The sequence below is a fragment of the Sminthopsis crassicaudata genome, chromosome 3, assembly GCF_048593235.1.
Source record: "Sminthopsis crassicaudata isolate SCR6 chromosome 3, ASM4859323v1, whole genome shotgun sequence".
In the NCBI taxonomy this organism is placed as follows: Eukaryota; Metazoa; Chordata; class Mammalia; order Dasyuromorphia; family Dasyuridae; genus Sminthopsis; species Sminthopsis crassicaudata.
The window spans coordinates 141,897,582-141,913,582 of record NC_133619.1 but is presented as its reverse complement, the minus strand read 5'-3'; positions in this window follow the sequence as shown (position 1 = coordinate 141,913,582).

Sequence of the window (16,001 nt, the reverse complement as noted above, 5' to 3'; positions counted from 1 at the left end):
ACATTTTCCTGGCTATCTCTGTCTTTTTCCTGACTTTCAAAATCACTTTTTTATTTTTTCACTCTCTTCTGTTTCTGTATTTTTTTCAACACCTTGGCAAAGACATTTATTTTAGTAATTTCAGCTATCTCCTTTATGACAGTAAGTCCTGAAGCTATATCTCTGAACATATTTCCATCTGGCTATAGTATATGTGTATGTGTATATATACTATAAGTATATATATATATATACATATATATTACAATACAAAATCATTTTTTCCAAAACTGACCAATTAAGCTTATGTTATTTAACAATTCGGTATTTTCCTAGATGCAATATAAATCATAGCAATGCATTACTTCTCTCTAAAAGTGCTCTTTCACTCAGAGATGCATCATTTGAATAAATATTATATTTCATATTATTACAGAATTATATTTCTTTGTCTGAAATATAAAGCTCTCCAAAATCTATTGTCATTCCAAATCTATATTTTTATTATAGCTTTTTATTTATAAAACATATGCATGTTTTGAGTCATCTCATTGTTGAATAGAGCCACTTCCATCAGAATTGATCATCCTATAATTTTATTGTCATACACACTGATCTTCTGGTTCTGTTCATTTCACTTAGCATCAATTCATGTAAGTCTCTCCAGGCCTCTCTGAAATAATCCTGCTGGTCATTTCTTATAGAACAATAATATTCCATAATATTCATATACCATAATTTATTCAGCAATTCTCCAATTGATAGGCATCCACTCAGTTTCCAGATTCTAGCCAATATAAAAATTGCTGCCACAAACATTTTTGCACATGTGGGTCCCTTTCCTTCCTATAAGATCTCTTTGGGATATAATCCCAGTAGAAACACTGCTGGGTCAAAGGGTATGACAGTTTGATAACTTTTTGAGCATAATTCCAAATTGTTCTCCAGAATGGTTGGATGAGTACACAGTTTCACCAACAATTTTCCTACATGCCCCAAACATTTGTAATTATCTTTTTCTGTAATCTTAGCCAATCTGAGAGATTTCTAGTGGTATCTTAGAGTTACCTTAATTTGCATTTCTCTGATCAATGCTGATTTGGAGTGCCTTTTCATAAGACTAGAAATGACCCTTGGCAGATAGCTTCTCAAATATTTTATACTATCAACAGTTATTTTAAATGGAATTTCTCTTTTTTATCTCTTGCTGTTGGATTTTGTTAGAGATGTATAAAAATGCTAATGGTTTGTGTGGATTTATTTTGTATCCTTCAACTTTGTGAAAGTTGTGGATTATTTCTAATAGCTTTTTGGCAGATTCTCTGGGATTTCTAAGAATACCATCATACTATCTGCAAAGAATATGTATTTGGATTCTTTATTACCTACTCTAATTCTTTAATCTCTTTTTCTTCTCATTGACAAATCTAGAATTTCTACTATAATATTGAATAGTATTGGTAATAGTGGGTGGCCTTGTTTCACCCCTCATCTCACTGGGAATGGTTCCAGTTTATTCCCATTTCATGATGTTTACTGATGGTTTTAGATAGATGTTACTATTTTAAGGAATAGCTCATTTATTCTTATACTCTCTAGTGTTTTTATTAGGAATGGGTGTTGGATTTCATCAAATACTTTTTCTGCATCTATTGAGATAATAATATGTTTTTTGTTAATGCAGTTATTGATATAGTAAATTATGTTCATTATTTTCCTAATATTGAACCAGCCCTGCATTCCTGATATAAATCCTACTTGGTCATAGTGTATTATTTTGGGGATGATTTTCTGTAATCTTTTTGCTAATATTTTATTTAAGATTTTTGCATCAACATTCAATAACGAGATTGATCTGTAATTTTCTTTCTCTGTTTTTGCCCTATCTGGTTTAGGTATCAGTACCATGTCTGTGTCATAAAAGGAATTGGGTAGGAGTCCTTCATTCCTTTTTTTTTTTTCCAAATAGTTTATATAATATTGGAGTTAATTGTTCTTTAAATATTTGATTAAATTAACATATAAATCCATCTGGTCCTGGGGTTTTCTTCTTAGGGAGTTGATTATTAGCTTGTTCTGTTTCTTTTTCTAAAATGGGACTATTAAGCTATTTAGTTCCTCCACTGTTAATCTCGGCAACCTATATTTTTATAGGTATTCCTTCATTTCACTTAGGGCATCAAATTTATTGGCATAAAGTCAGGCAAAGTAACTCCTGATTATTGTTATAATTTCCTCTTCATTAGTAGAAAGATTGCCAAAGCAAGCATTTCTAATATAATGATACTGGGCAATGTTGTTTCACTCCTGATCTTATTGGGAATGGTTCCGGTTTATTCCCATTACATATGATGTTTACTAATGGTTTTAAATAGTTGCTACTAATTATTTTAAAGAAAAGTTAATTTATGCTTATGCTCTTTAGTGTTTTTAATAGGAATGCGTGTTGGATTTTATCACATGTTTTTTCTGCATCTACTGATATAATCAGGTTTTTTTGTTAATTTGGTTATTGATATAGTCAATTTATGCTAATGGTTTTCCTAATATTGAACCAGCCCTCCATTCCTAGTATAAATCCTACTTGGTCATGGTGTATTATCCTGGAGATGATTTCTATAATCTCTTTGCCAATATTTTATTTAAGATTTTTGCATCAATATTCATTAGAGAGATTAGTCTATAGTTTTCTTTCTCTATTTTCATCTTAGCTGGTTTAGGTATCAGTACCATGTCTGTGTCATAAAAGGAATTTGGTAGGAGTCTTTCATTCCCTATTCTTTCATATAGTTTATATAGTATTGGAGATAATTGTTCTTTAAATGTTTGGTAGTATTCAAATGTAAGTCTATCTGCCTCTGGGGATTTTTTTCTTGGGGAATTAATAACTTGTTCTTTTTCTTTTTCTGAAATAGGACTATTTAAGCAACTTACTCCCTTCTCTATTAATCTGGGAAATTTATATTCTTGTAGTCATTCCTTCATTTCACTTAGATTATTAAATTTATTGGCATAAAGTTGGGTAAAGTAATTCCTAATTATGGCTCCAATTTCCTCTTTATTGGTAGAAAGTTTTCCCTTTTTATTATTAAGACTAACAATCTGATTTTCCTCTTTTCTTTTCCTAATCAAATTTACTAAAGGTTTATCTGTTTTTTTTTCATAAAACCAACTTTTAATTTTATTTATTAATTCATTTTTTTTTACTTTCAATTTTATTAAACTCTTGCTTTATTTTTAGATTTTCAAGTTTGGTGTTTGGGGGTTTTTAATTTGCTCTTTTTTATAGCCTTTTTTTAGTTGTAAGCCCAATTCATTGATCTTCTCTTTATTTTATGCAAGTAAGCATCTAGAGATATAAAATTTCCCCTTATTACTACTTTGGTTGCATCCCCTAAGTGTTGGTATAGTATCTCAGTATTGTCATTCTCTTGGATGAAATTATTTGTCCCTGTGATTTTTTGTTTATCCATTCATTTTTTAGGATGAGATTGTTTATGTTTAGTTTCCAATTACCTTTTGATCTATTTCCCCCTGTATTTTTATTGAATGTAATTTTTATTGTATTGTGTTCTGAAAAATATGCATTAACTATTTCTGCTTTTCTGCACTTGATTTTGAGGTCTTTATGACCTAATATATGGTGAGTTTTTGTATAGGTTTCTTTTCTGTCTCCATTCAATTTTCTCCAAAGATCTATCATACCCACCTTTTCTAGTATCTATTTACCTCTTTAAATTCATATTTATTTTGTGGTTTGTTTTATCTAGTTCTGAGACAGCAAGGTTGAGATCTCCCACTATTATAGTTTTGCTGTGTATTTCTTCTTGCAGCTCTCTTAACTTCTCCTTTAGGTAAAAAGAGATGCTATACCACTTGGTGCATATGTGTTTAATATTGGTATTGCTTCATTATCTATGGTAACCTTTAGCAAGATAGAATTTCCTTCTTTATCTCTTTTGAATACATCAGTTTTTGCTTTTGCTTTATTGTAATGTGCTGATCGTCTCTCAGTTGTAATCCTTCTCTGGTAGGAGGTTTCTTTTCTGTATAATCTTTTCCTTTATGAGCAGGTTTCTTGGGAGGCTTCTGGAGCCTCCAGCCAGCCTCTTCTTCTTCCTGAATCCTGGCTCTGAATCTCCTCCAGCTCTTGTCCTTCCCCAGTCCAGACTGCTCTCCAAGCTCAATGTTGCCTCTTTTTATCCTCCCAGAGAATGGGCGTGGGATCATACAAGGGCTTCTGGGAAGAACCACTTCAACCAATGAGCTTGGTCCTCCTAGAATTCCTAAGGTGTAAACTCCCTTTAAAGGCCCAAACCAAAGGTCTGAGCCAGGGAACTGTCAAGTCAACCTGAGTTCTCACCTTGTAATTGTCCAGACAACCTGAATTCTCACCTTGTCACTGTCCAGACAACCTGAGTTCTCACCTAGTAATCCTAACACTTTATCTGTGATCAGGATGGCTACCTCTGATTTTTTTTTTACTTCACCTGAAGCATAATAGATTCTGCTCCTGCCTTTTACTTTTACTCTGTATCTATCACTCTGCTTTAAATGTATTTCTTGTAAAAAACATATTGTAGGATTCTGGCTTTTAATCCAGTTTTCTATCCACTTCTGCTTTACGGGAGAGTTGAACGCTTTAACATTTAAGGTTAAAATTACTAATTCTGTATTTCCTGCTATCTTATTATCCCCAGATTATAACTTTTCCTTTCCTTTTCCCCTTCCCCTCGCCCCTAGTATTTAACTTATGAGCACCACTTGTCTCAAGCAGCCCTCCCACTTTAGAATCCTTCCCCCTTTCTTATACTTTTCTGCTACTATTTCTGTATTCCCTTATATTTGGCCTAAGCCTTCCATTTTTACCTTTCTCTCCTCCATCTTTTCAATAAGGTGAGAAAAGTTTCTCTGTAAACCAGATGTCTAATATTTTCTCTTTGAGCCAAATCTGATGAGAGTAACATTCACACAATGTTCTTCCCCCTTCGTTCTTTCTCTCAAATGTAATAGATTTACTTTGTTTCTTTGTGAGATGTAATTTCCCTCATTTTACCTTTACTTTTCCCTTTTTCTGGTACAATCTGCTTTCCACCTCTCATTCCTTTTTTATTTTAAATCAAATTAATTAAAATCAAATTATACATGCACTCTCTATGTATACCCATAATAGAAATACAGTTCTCATGAGTTCTTTTAATCTTTTCATGTTTTTCTTCAGTCCTATATTTAGAGGTCAAATTTTTTGTTTAGATCTATTTTTTTCATCTGAAATAAATGGAATTCACCTGTTTTATTGAATTCCCATCTTCTTCCCTGGAAGAAAATTCTCAGTTTAGCAGGGTACTTTATTCTTGGATGCGTTCTAAGTTCCTTTGACTTTCATAATATCAGATTCCAGGCCCTTCAATCCTTTAAGGTGGAAGCTGCTAGATCCTGGTTGATCCTTTTTGTGGCTCCTCGGTATTTGATTTTTTTTTCTGGCTGCTTATAACATTTTTTTCTTTCTTGTGATAATTCTGAAATTTGGCTATAATATTCCTTAGAGTTTTAATTTTGAGCCTCTTTTAGGAAGTGTTCAGTGAATTCTTTCAATGGCTATTTTACCTTCTGATTCTATGACAACAGAGCAGTTCTCTTTGATGATTTCCTGAAAAATAGTGTCTAGGATCTTTTTCCATCATGATTTTCAGGGAGTCCAGTTAATAAGATTTTCTTTCCTAGATATATTTTCCAGTTCAGTTGTTTTCCCAAGTGGGTATTTTACAGTTTTTTTTCAATTTTTTATTTTCTTTTTGGTTTTGCTTGACTGATACTTGCTATCTCATAGTCATTCATTTCCATTTGTTTAATTCTTATTTTTAGTTAATTATTTTCTTCATTTACTGTTTTACTTATTTTTGTATTTGTCTAATTGAGGTTTTAAATGAGTTGTTTTGTTCTATGGAATTTTTTTTTCCATTTCACAAATTCTCATTATTAAGGAGTTATTTTCTTTTTCTGATTCACATATTCTTTTTTCCTGGGAGTTATTTTTTTTTTTATTTGTTTGTTTTTGTTTTTGTTTTTTACCTTTTTACATTTCACAAATTCTTTTTTCAGTGGTTTCTTTTTCCACTTCATCAAATTTCTTTTTAATGACTTATATGCCTTTTCCAAACTCTTGCAAAGTTTTTCTTTCCTTTTCCTATTTTTCTTTTAGTTCTCTTTTGAGCTCCTTTTTCATTTCTTCTAGGAGAGCCTTGTGTGGTGTGGACCAGGGTATATCACTTCCAATATTCAGGAATTTTGCCAGTCTAGAACTAATTCAGAGACTGCTTTTGGTAATTAGTTGGTCCAGAGAGATGTTCAGAAATCATCATGTGTACTCTCAGCCATCTTGGCTCTGCCCCCAGAAATTGATTATTGAAAACTAAACAATGTCTAACTTTTTTTAAAAATGATTTTTATATTCTTCCTCCTGTTCAAAATTTACCAAAAGTGAAAGTATTTTTTTCACTGATGTGACTGAGGCAATAACTGCTGTGGGCTTAAAGGAGGGTGGAAAAGAGTAAAAGAGGTAATGTTGGCAGCCTGCTTCAGCAGACCTGATATCCATGCATAAATTCCATGTAGTTTTGATTATGTCACCTTTGCTTCTTTTCTGTTTTTGTGTTTGTTTTTTGCCTGATCATTATTAAGTTCAGGAAGAATGTCAGACCTCTTAAACAACTAGAACTGGTAGCAGAAAGAGTCAACTCTAGTAAGCCACTTCTAAAAACCAACCTGCTGAACTCATCCTAAAAAGAAGTGAAGTGAATCATCCCACCAGTCAACATACCATGTCATATAAGCAAAAAATGTCATACATAAACTCTGTTAGAAGTGAACTTGATTAAGAAGAAATAATTTATAACCAATTACTTTAAGTTTGATCTCATTCTCTTCTGGTACCAATTAGATCCTTAAAGAGTAGAGTGCCCTCTGGTTTGGGGGATGTTGTTCTACTTCAGCCCTTGTTATACTATCTTAGCAAATATCCCTGTGTAAAAACTAATCAACATTATTTAGTCCATTAATATTAAGGAAATGAATTATTGAGTGATATTAAAATAATCTTGTGTGGAGAATTACTGAAAGTTTTGGAAATGCTAGAACTCATTAATTTTATCACTAGAACCCCAAGGGTTGAAATAGAAGCTGTTATGTCCTGGGACCCAAATTTACTAATCTAAATTGGTGTTGAGATAGTGAGCTCAGAGCTTAAAGCTAAGATCAATAATAGATTGAAAACTATTCTTTTTAAGGGCAAATGTACTAACATTAGGTAAATTATGAAATATTTCCTTTAGAAGTTGTTTCTTGATTTGAGTCTTAAATAAAACTGAGAGTGATAAGAAGGGAAAGCATTCCAGGAATTAAGTATATTATACTTAAAAGTCCTAAAGGGATTAATTGTGATGTATGAAGAATACCAAGATTAGTTTGACTGGACAATTGAATGATTCTAGGAAAATACTTGCTATCAGAAGAATTGGGGACAGGAAATGAAGAGTTTGTTTTGAACACCAAAGAGAGAAGTTTATAATCGATTATAGGGATTGAATATCAGGCTGATATTTGAACATTTGCATTATATCTATTATATTGTCGATAGGATGATTTATTTCTTTGATGTAGATCCCAATTCATCTTACATTTAGTGACTGTAATTCTTGATGCACCAAAAGTTAACTGGTCTTTCTTAGAATTTCTATTCTAAATGCCACCATATTTTGTTCTTTCCTTTTACTGTGTCCCTGTCCCATCACTGTTCTTGATCATAAAAATTCTTGACTAAATTCTTTTAATATAATTTTTCAATTCAAGGTATGTTCAATAACATAAAATCTATTTCTCTTTTGCTTACCAAATGTCTCTCCACTGTCCTTTTTTTGAGACCATAGTCTTGGACATTTTGCAACATTTGATATTGCTTATAGAGTATAGATGATATAGAGTAGAGTCTATGCATTATGCATTCCTCATTCACTTATAGATAAATATTATTTAAAGTTAACAATAATAAAGTGAATAATAATAATAATGGCTATGATTTATATAATATTTTAAGGTTTGCAGTATGTTTTATGTATATTATATTGTTTGATCTCTGGGGTTAAAGATCTCAATGAAGAAGTCTGAAAGCATTCCAGATTATTATGCAATCAGCAGTTTAAAAAGCTAATGTGTTCTTGGTCTGCATTAAGACAGGGATAGTTTCCAGGAATAATGATGTGATAATTGGACCTTACTTTCCTTTTGTAAGATTTCGTTTGAATACTCTCTTTACTTCTTTGTGCCTAGCTTTAAGATAGTCACTGATAAATAGAAAGTCAAGAACTCTGATCACTGCAATGGCTAATTATAACTTCAGAGTTTTGATGATGAAAAATATTAATTACCTTCTAATAGATCGCTGATGAACCCAAGATTTGGAACACAATATATATTTCATATATGACAGATGTATGGATTTTTGGCTTATGATTATTTGATATAAAGGCTGTGTTCCTTTTTTGTTATTGTGCTGATAGGGGGTACTAGTCATAGAATCATTGCTACTTCAATCTTTCTCCAAAAATAGAACAGAAAAAAGAGAAGGTAATTGAAGCACCTTAAAAATAGATTGAAAGTAAAAGAAATTCAGGAAAAAAAAACATGCTTTGCTTTTTGCAAGACAGCTTTGAAAGCAACAAGTTGAATTATATATATATATATATATATATATATATACATATATATATATGTATATATGTAAACTATGTATAATAGAGATTTGTTGTGATATATACAATAGTAAAAGCTAACATCTATTTAGTACTTATGTGCCAGACACTGTGCTAAACACTTTATAAGTATTATTTCATTTGGTCCTCACAACAAATTTAGAAAGTAGATGCTATTGTTAACCCCTCTCACTTCATTCTCCCATTTTACAGATGAAGAAACTCAGGAAACAGAAGCTAAGTTAATTTCCCTAGTCACACATTTAGTGAGTTTCTGAAGATGTATTTGAATTCACTGACTGCAGACCCAGTATTTTTTCCACTGTGCAATTTATTGAAAATATTACTTTTTGGTATTTAGAAATTAGTGCCATAATAGTTTAAGTAATTTAAAATAAGAAAGTCACTGAAAATATGAAGATCATCTTGAGAATGGCAATAAGAAGGGAAAATATCTAGAAATCATGTCATATTGTAATAGAACATACACAGAGTTCTTCTACCAATTATGTGAATTACCTCTGCTTGGATATTTTAGAGTTTTCTCCTTAATTTTTTTTTCTTTTTGTGAACACCTATGTATGATTCAAAACAGATAGATGACACAGTGGATAAGGCACTGCTCTGAAGTCAGAAAAACCTGAGTTCATATTCAGCCTCAGAGACTTAACACTTTTTACTGGGTAATCATAATATATAATTACATATATATATATATATATATATATATATATATATATATATATATATATACACACACACACACACACACACATATATATATACAAACATATGTATATATATATAATATAACATAATATATCAAACATAACATAATAAGATAAAATAAGAATAAGATAAGATAAGAATATATTTAGGTGCTAGATTATATGAAGGAGCTATTCTGTAGAACTTCCCTTACCTATATAAGTATATATGCAATTAGACATACAGATTTTCTATGTAGATAAAGAGATATAGATATAGACATAGTACATACATAAATATTAAATGTATATGTGTATACATATACACACATATATATATACACACACAGACACACATATATATACATATATATATATATATATATATATATATATTTTTTTTTTTTTTTTTACATCATCTGAAAGCATGAGGTTTTAGATAGGACTAGTTTCTTATTCTTCAACTGGTACAATGCCATTAACTCTCATATAGTAGTCATAGCAGGACTCAGCTAGGTGTTCTTGAGCCTGAGCCCTTGCTTCCTCTTTTGCTTTGTAATACTTTCATTATAGGTAATGAAATAACTATTCTGAGATCAATGGGTCTAGTCTTTGAGTTATCTTTATAAATTCAAGATCATAAGTTCCTTCATTGTAGCTGAATGGAGAAAATGGACTATATTTTTCAAATACTGTACTACTAATGGGAATATAACCTCAACTGCCTGGCATAGTTTGCCAAAAGAAATCCACCAGGAAAGTATTATTTGACCACTATAAAGCTAAGCAGAAATTTAAAATTCCTATTCAATAATTCCACACAGTGCTTCATAGTTTTATGTCTCAACTTCCCAGGAGGCTAAAAGAGTTACAATTGGTGTTTGCATTTTCTATCAATGAACAGTTGTAGGTATTTTTAATAACTCTTTTCTTATATGGTAAGAAATCATTAAAATGAGGAATCAAAGTAAATGAAAGGGAATATTTGAGGAGTGCTCTAGAACAGTTTTTTTTTTTTCCTGCCTGAAATTCCATCACCTAGGGTAAAATCATTAATAGTTATTAAAATTAAGATATATCCTGGGAGCAGTAACTCATAGAAATATAATTTATCATTATTTTTTGGGCAAAACTCTCTTGCATGAAGATCCATTGTGTCTAAATGTAGATATATCAAGAAATCGGAAAAATACTTAAAATGAAATTCCAACTAAGAAAAACAAATTTCAGTCGGATCTCAAGATGCCTCAAGGTTTTTCAGTCAGGTGGGGGGAATTCAGGGAGAAGGGGAAATTATAAAGGTTGTTGAGGCCAGAAAAAGAGATGTTGAAGAATCATTAAAAATGATGCCATAATTTAAAATTCATAAACCATATAAATTCTTGAGCAATTAGTCTTTATAATTTAGCTGCCCTAGGAAAATGAACTCCCCCTGCTCTTTCAGAAGGAGTCTATCAGTTCGCCTTTTATTTAAGTTAGGCATAAAACATCTATTATAATGGAGGGTAAAGCCACATAGTGGTGAGCAAAGAATCAAAATATTCTCAAAGATGGAATAACACACACACACACACACACACACACACATACACAATTGAATATAGAAATGTATTTTATCCTATAAGGAAATAAAAAAAAGAATGAGTACAATAGAAGAGGGAGGGAAACAGATTAAAGGGGGGGTAGAATGGAAAAGGCAGTGATTTTTAATAAAACCTTTGTGAGGAGGGAAAGGGTCAGGATAAGGATGAGAGGAGAATAAACTAAATAGAATGGAGAGAATTACACAATTAGTTATAACTAGAAATGTAAACGAGATGAACTTATATAAAGAAAGAAAAACAGATTAAAACCCAGAATCCTATAATTATATAATATACAAGAAACATATCTGAAGAAAAGAGATACATATATCATAAAAGTAAAGAGTTGGAGCAGAATTTATTTTGCTTCAGCTGAAGCGAAGAGAGTAGCGGTAACAATCATGATTTCAGACAAAGCAAAAACAAAAACAGATCTAAAGAAAATATCAAGGAAGAAAACTATATCTTTTGAAATATATCATAGAAAATGAAGTCATAGCAATATGAAACATATATGCATGAGCTGGGATAGCATCTAGATTTTTACTAGAGGTCTTTTTACTGCAAGGTAGTCTTAGGTTCATTAACCCATCATAGTTTCTCTTACATAGTGAATGACTGACTTTCTGATGGAAACCCTAGAGTTCTGAAGCTAACTTTCTTACATTTACTTAATTTAATCTTGGCTTCCAATACAAAACACTATTAGATATTCCAGGAGTTTGTTTTTTTTTTTTCAACATTTCATAAGATGTTTATTGTTTTTAATTTTATGTATAATTTTTGACAGTATATATGCATGAGTAATTTTTTTATAACATTATCCCTCATATTCATTTTTCCAAATTATCCCCTCCCTCTCTCTACTCCCTTTCCTAGATGACAGGCAATCGCATACACTTTACATGTGTTACAATATAACCTAGATACAATATATGTATGTAAATCCCATTTTCTTGTTGCATGTTAAGTATTAGATTCTGAAGGTGTAAGTAACCTGGGTAGATAGACAGTAGTGCTAACAATTTACATTCACTTTCCAGTGTTCCTTCTCTGGATGTAGTTGTTTCTGTCTATCATTGATCAACTGGAAGTGAGTTGGATCTTCTTTATGTTGAAGATATCCACTTCCATCAGAATACATCTTCATACAACATTGAAGTATACAGTGATCTTCTGGTTCTATTCATTTCACTCAGCAACAGTTGATGTAAGTCTCTCCAAGCCTCTCTGTATTCCTCCTGCTGGTAATTTCTTACCAAGCAATAATGTTCTATAACCTTCATATACCATAATTTACCCAACCATTCTCCAATTGATGGACGTTTCATTCATCTTCCAGTTTCTAGCCACTACAAAAAGAGCTGCCACAAACATTTTGGCACATACAGGTCCCTTTCCCTTCTTTAGTATTTCTTTGGGATATAAGCCCAGTGTTAGTACACCTGGGTCATAGGGTATGCACAGTTTGATAACTTTTTGGGCATAGTTCCAAATTGCTCTCCAGAATGGCTGGATTCTTTCACAACTCCACCAACAATGTATCAGTGTCCCAGTTTTCCCACATCCACTCCAACATTCATCATTATTTGTTCCTGTCATCTTAGCCAATCTGACAGGTGTATAGTGGTATCTCAGAGTTGTCTTAATTTGCATTTTTCTGATCAGTAGTGATTTGGAACACTCTTTCATATGAGTGGATGTAATTTCAATTTCATCATCTGAGAATTGTCTGTTCATATCCTTTGACCATTTAACAATTGGAGAATGGTTTGATTTCTTATAAATTAGGGTCAGTTCTCTGTATATTTTGGAAATGAGACCTTTATCAGAACCTTTAACTTTAAAAATATTTTCCAAATTTGTTACTTCCCTTCTAATTTTGTTTGCATTAGTATTGTTTGTACAGAAATTTTTAGTTTGATGTACTCAAAATCATCTATTTTGTGATCAATAATGATCTCTAGTTCTCCTCTGGTCATAAATTCCTTCCTCCTCCACAGGTCTAAGAGGGAGACTATTCTCTATTCCTCTAATCTACTTATTATCTCATTCTTTATGCCTAAATCATGGACCCATTTTGATCTTATCTTGGTATATGGTATTAAGTGTGGATCCATATCTAATTTCTGCCATACTAATTTCCAGTTTTCCCAACAGTTTTTTCCAAATAATGAATTTTTATCACTAATGTTGGTATCTTTGGGTTTGCCAAAGACTAGATTACTATAGATGTATCCTTTTTTGTCCTTTGTATCTAATCTGTTCCACTGATCAATAGTCTATTTCTTAGCCAATACTAAATGGTTTTGGTGACTGCTGCTATATAATATAGCTTTAGATCAGGTACACTTAGACCACCTTCATCTGACTTATTTTTCATTAGTTCCCTTGCAATTCTTGATCTTTTATTCTTCCATATAAATTTTGTTGTTATTTTTTATAGGGCATTAAAATAGTTTCTTGGGAGTCTGATTGGTATAGCACTAAATAAATAGATTAGTTTGGGGAGTATTGTCATCTTTATTATATTCGCTTGGCCTATCCAAGAGCACTGAATGTCTTTCCAATTATTTAAATCTGACTTTATTTTTGTGGCAAGTGTTTCATAATTTTGCTCATATAATTCCTAACTATTCTTTGGTAGATGGATTCCCAAATATTTTATACTGTCAAATAGTTATTTTGAATTGAATTTCTCTTTGTATCTCTTGTTGTTGCATTTTGTTGGTGATATATAAAAATGATGAGGATTAATGTGGATTTATTTTGAATCCTGCAACTTTGCTAAAATTCTGAATTATTTCTAACAGGTTTTTAGTAGAGTCTTTGGGGTTCTCTAAGTATACCATCATGTCATCTGCAAAGAGTGATAGTTTGATTTCCTCATTTCCTACTCTAATTCCTTGAATCTCTTTCTCGGCTCTTATTTCCAAGGCTAGCGTTTCTAGTACTATATTGAATAGTAATGGTGACAGTGGGCAACCTTGTTTTACTCATGATCTTATTGTGAAAGGTTGCAGTTTATTTCTATTGCATATTATGCTTACTGAAGGTCTTAAATATATGCTCCTGATTATTCTAAGGAATAGTCAATTTATTCCTATACTCTCAAGCATTTTTAGTAGGAATGGATATTGGATTTTATCAAATGCTTTTTCTGCATCTATTGAAATGATCATATGGTTTTTATTAATTTGATTATTAATATGGTCAATTATACTAATAGTTTTCCTAATATTAAACTAGCCCTGCATTCCTGGTATAAATCCTACTTGATCATAGTGTATTATCCTGGGGATGATTTTCTGAAGTCTTTTTGCTAATATTTTATTTAAGATTTTAGCATCAATATTCATTAAAGAAATTGGTCTATAACTTTCTTTCCCAGTTTTCGATCTACCTGGTTTAGGTATCAGTACCATGTCTGTTTTATAAAAGGAGTTTGGTAGGACTCCTTCATGCCCTATTTTATCAAATAGTTTATATAACATTGGGCCTAATTGTTCTTAAATGTTTGGTAGAATTCACATGTAAATCCATCTGGTCCTGGGGATTTTTTCCTGGGGAGTTCATTAATAGCTTGCTCTATTTCTTTTTCTGAAATGGGATTATTTAAGCAATTTATTTCCTCCTCTGTTAATCCAGGAAGCCTATATTTTTGGAGAAAGTCATCCATTTCACTTAAGTTATCAAATTTATTGGCATAAAGTTAGGCAAAATAGCTCCTTATTATTTCTCTAATTTCCTCTTCATTGGTGGAAAGACCCCCCCTTTTCATTTGTAAGCCTAACAATTTGATTTTCCTTTTTCCTTTTTCTGATCAGATTTACCAAACATTAATTTATTTTATTGGCTTTTTCATAAAACCAACTCTTGGTTTTATTTATTAATTCAATAGTTTTTTTTTTTTTTTACTTTCAATATTATTGATTTCTCCTTTTAATTGTTGTATTTCAAGTTTGATTTTTGGTTGGGGGTTTTTAATTTGGTCTTTTTCTAGCTTTTTAAGTTGCAGGCCCAATTCATTAATCTTCTCTTTCTCTATTTTGTTCAAATAAACCTCTAAAGATATAAAATTTCCCCTTATTACTGCTTTAGCTGCATCCCACAGATTTTAGTATGATCTTTCATCATTGTCATTATTTTGGGTGAAATTATTGTTTCTATAATTTGCTGTTTCACCCAGTCATTCTTTAAGATGAGATTATTTAGTTTCCAATTACTTTTTGGTCTATTTACCCCTAACTTCTTACTGAATGTAGCTTTTATTGCATTGTGATCTGAGAAGAAGGCATTTATTATTTCTGTCTTCCTACATTTAATTTTCAGATCTTTATGTCCTAATATATGGTCAATTTTTATATTGGATCCATGAACTGCTGAGAAAAAAAGTATATTCCTTTCTATCGCCATTCAGTTTTCTCCAAAGGTCTATCATACCTAGTTTTTCTAATGTTCTATTTACTTTTTAAATTTCTTTCTTATTTGTTTTGTAGTTTGATTTGCCTAAATCTGAGAGTGCAAGGTTGAGATCTCCCACTATTATAGTTTTACTGTCTATTTCTTCTTGCAATTCTCTTAACTTTTCCTTTAGAAAGTTAGATGCTATACCAGTTGGTGCATATATGTTTAGTATTGATATGGCTTCATTGTTTATGCTACCTTTTAGCAGGATATAGTTTCCTTCCTTATCTCTTTTAATTAGATCAGCTTCTGCTTTTGCTTGATCTGAGATAAGGATGGCTACCCCTGCTTTTTTGGCTTTACCTGAAGCATAATAGATTCTGCTCCAACCTTTTACCTTTACTCTGTATGTATCTCCCTGCTTTAAGTGTGTTTCCTGTAAACAACATATTGTAGGGTTCTGACTTATGATCCAGTCTGCTATCCATCTCCATTTTACGGGAGCGTTCATCCCATTAACATTTACAGTTAAAATTACTAATTCTGTATTTCCTGCTATCATATTATCCCCAGATTAT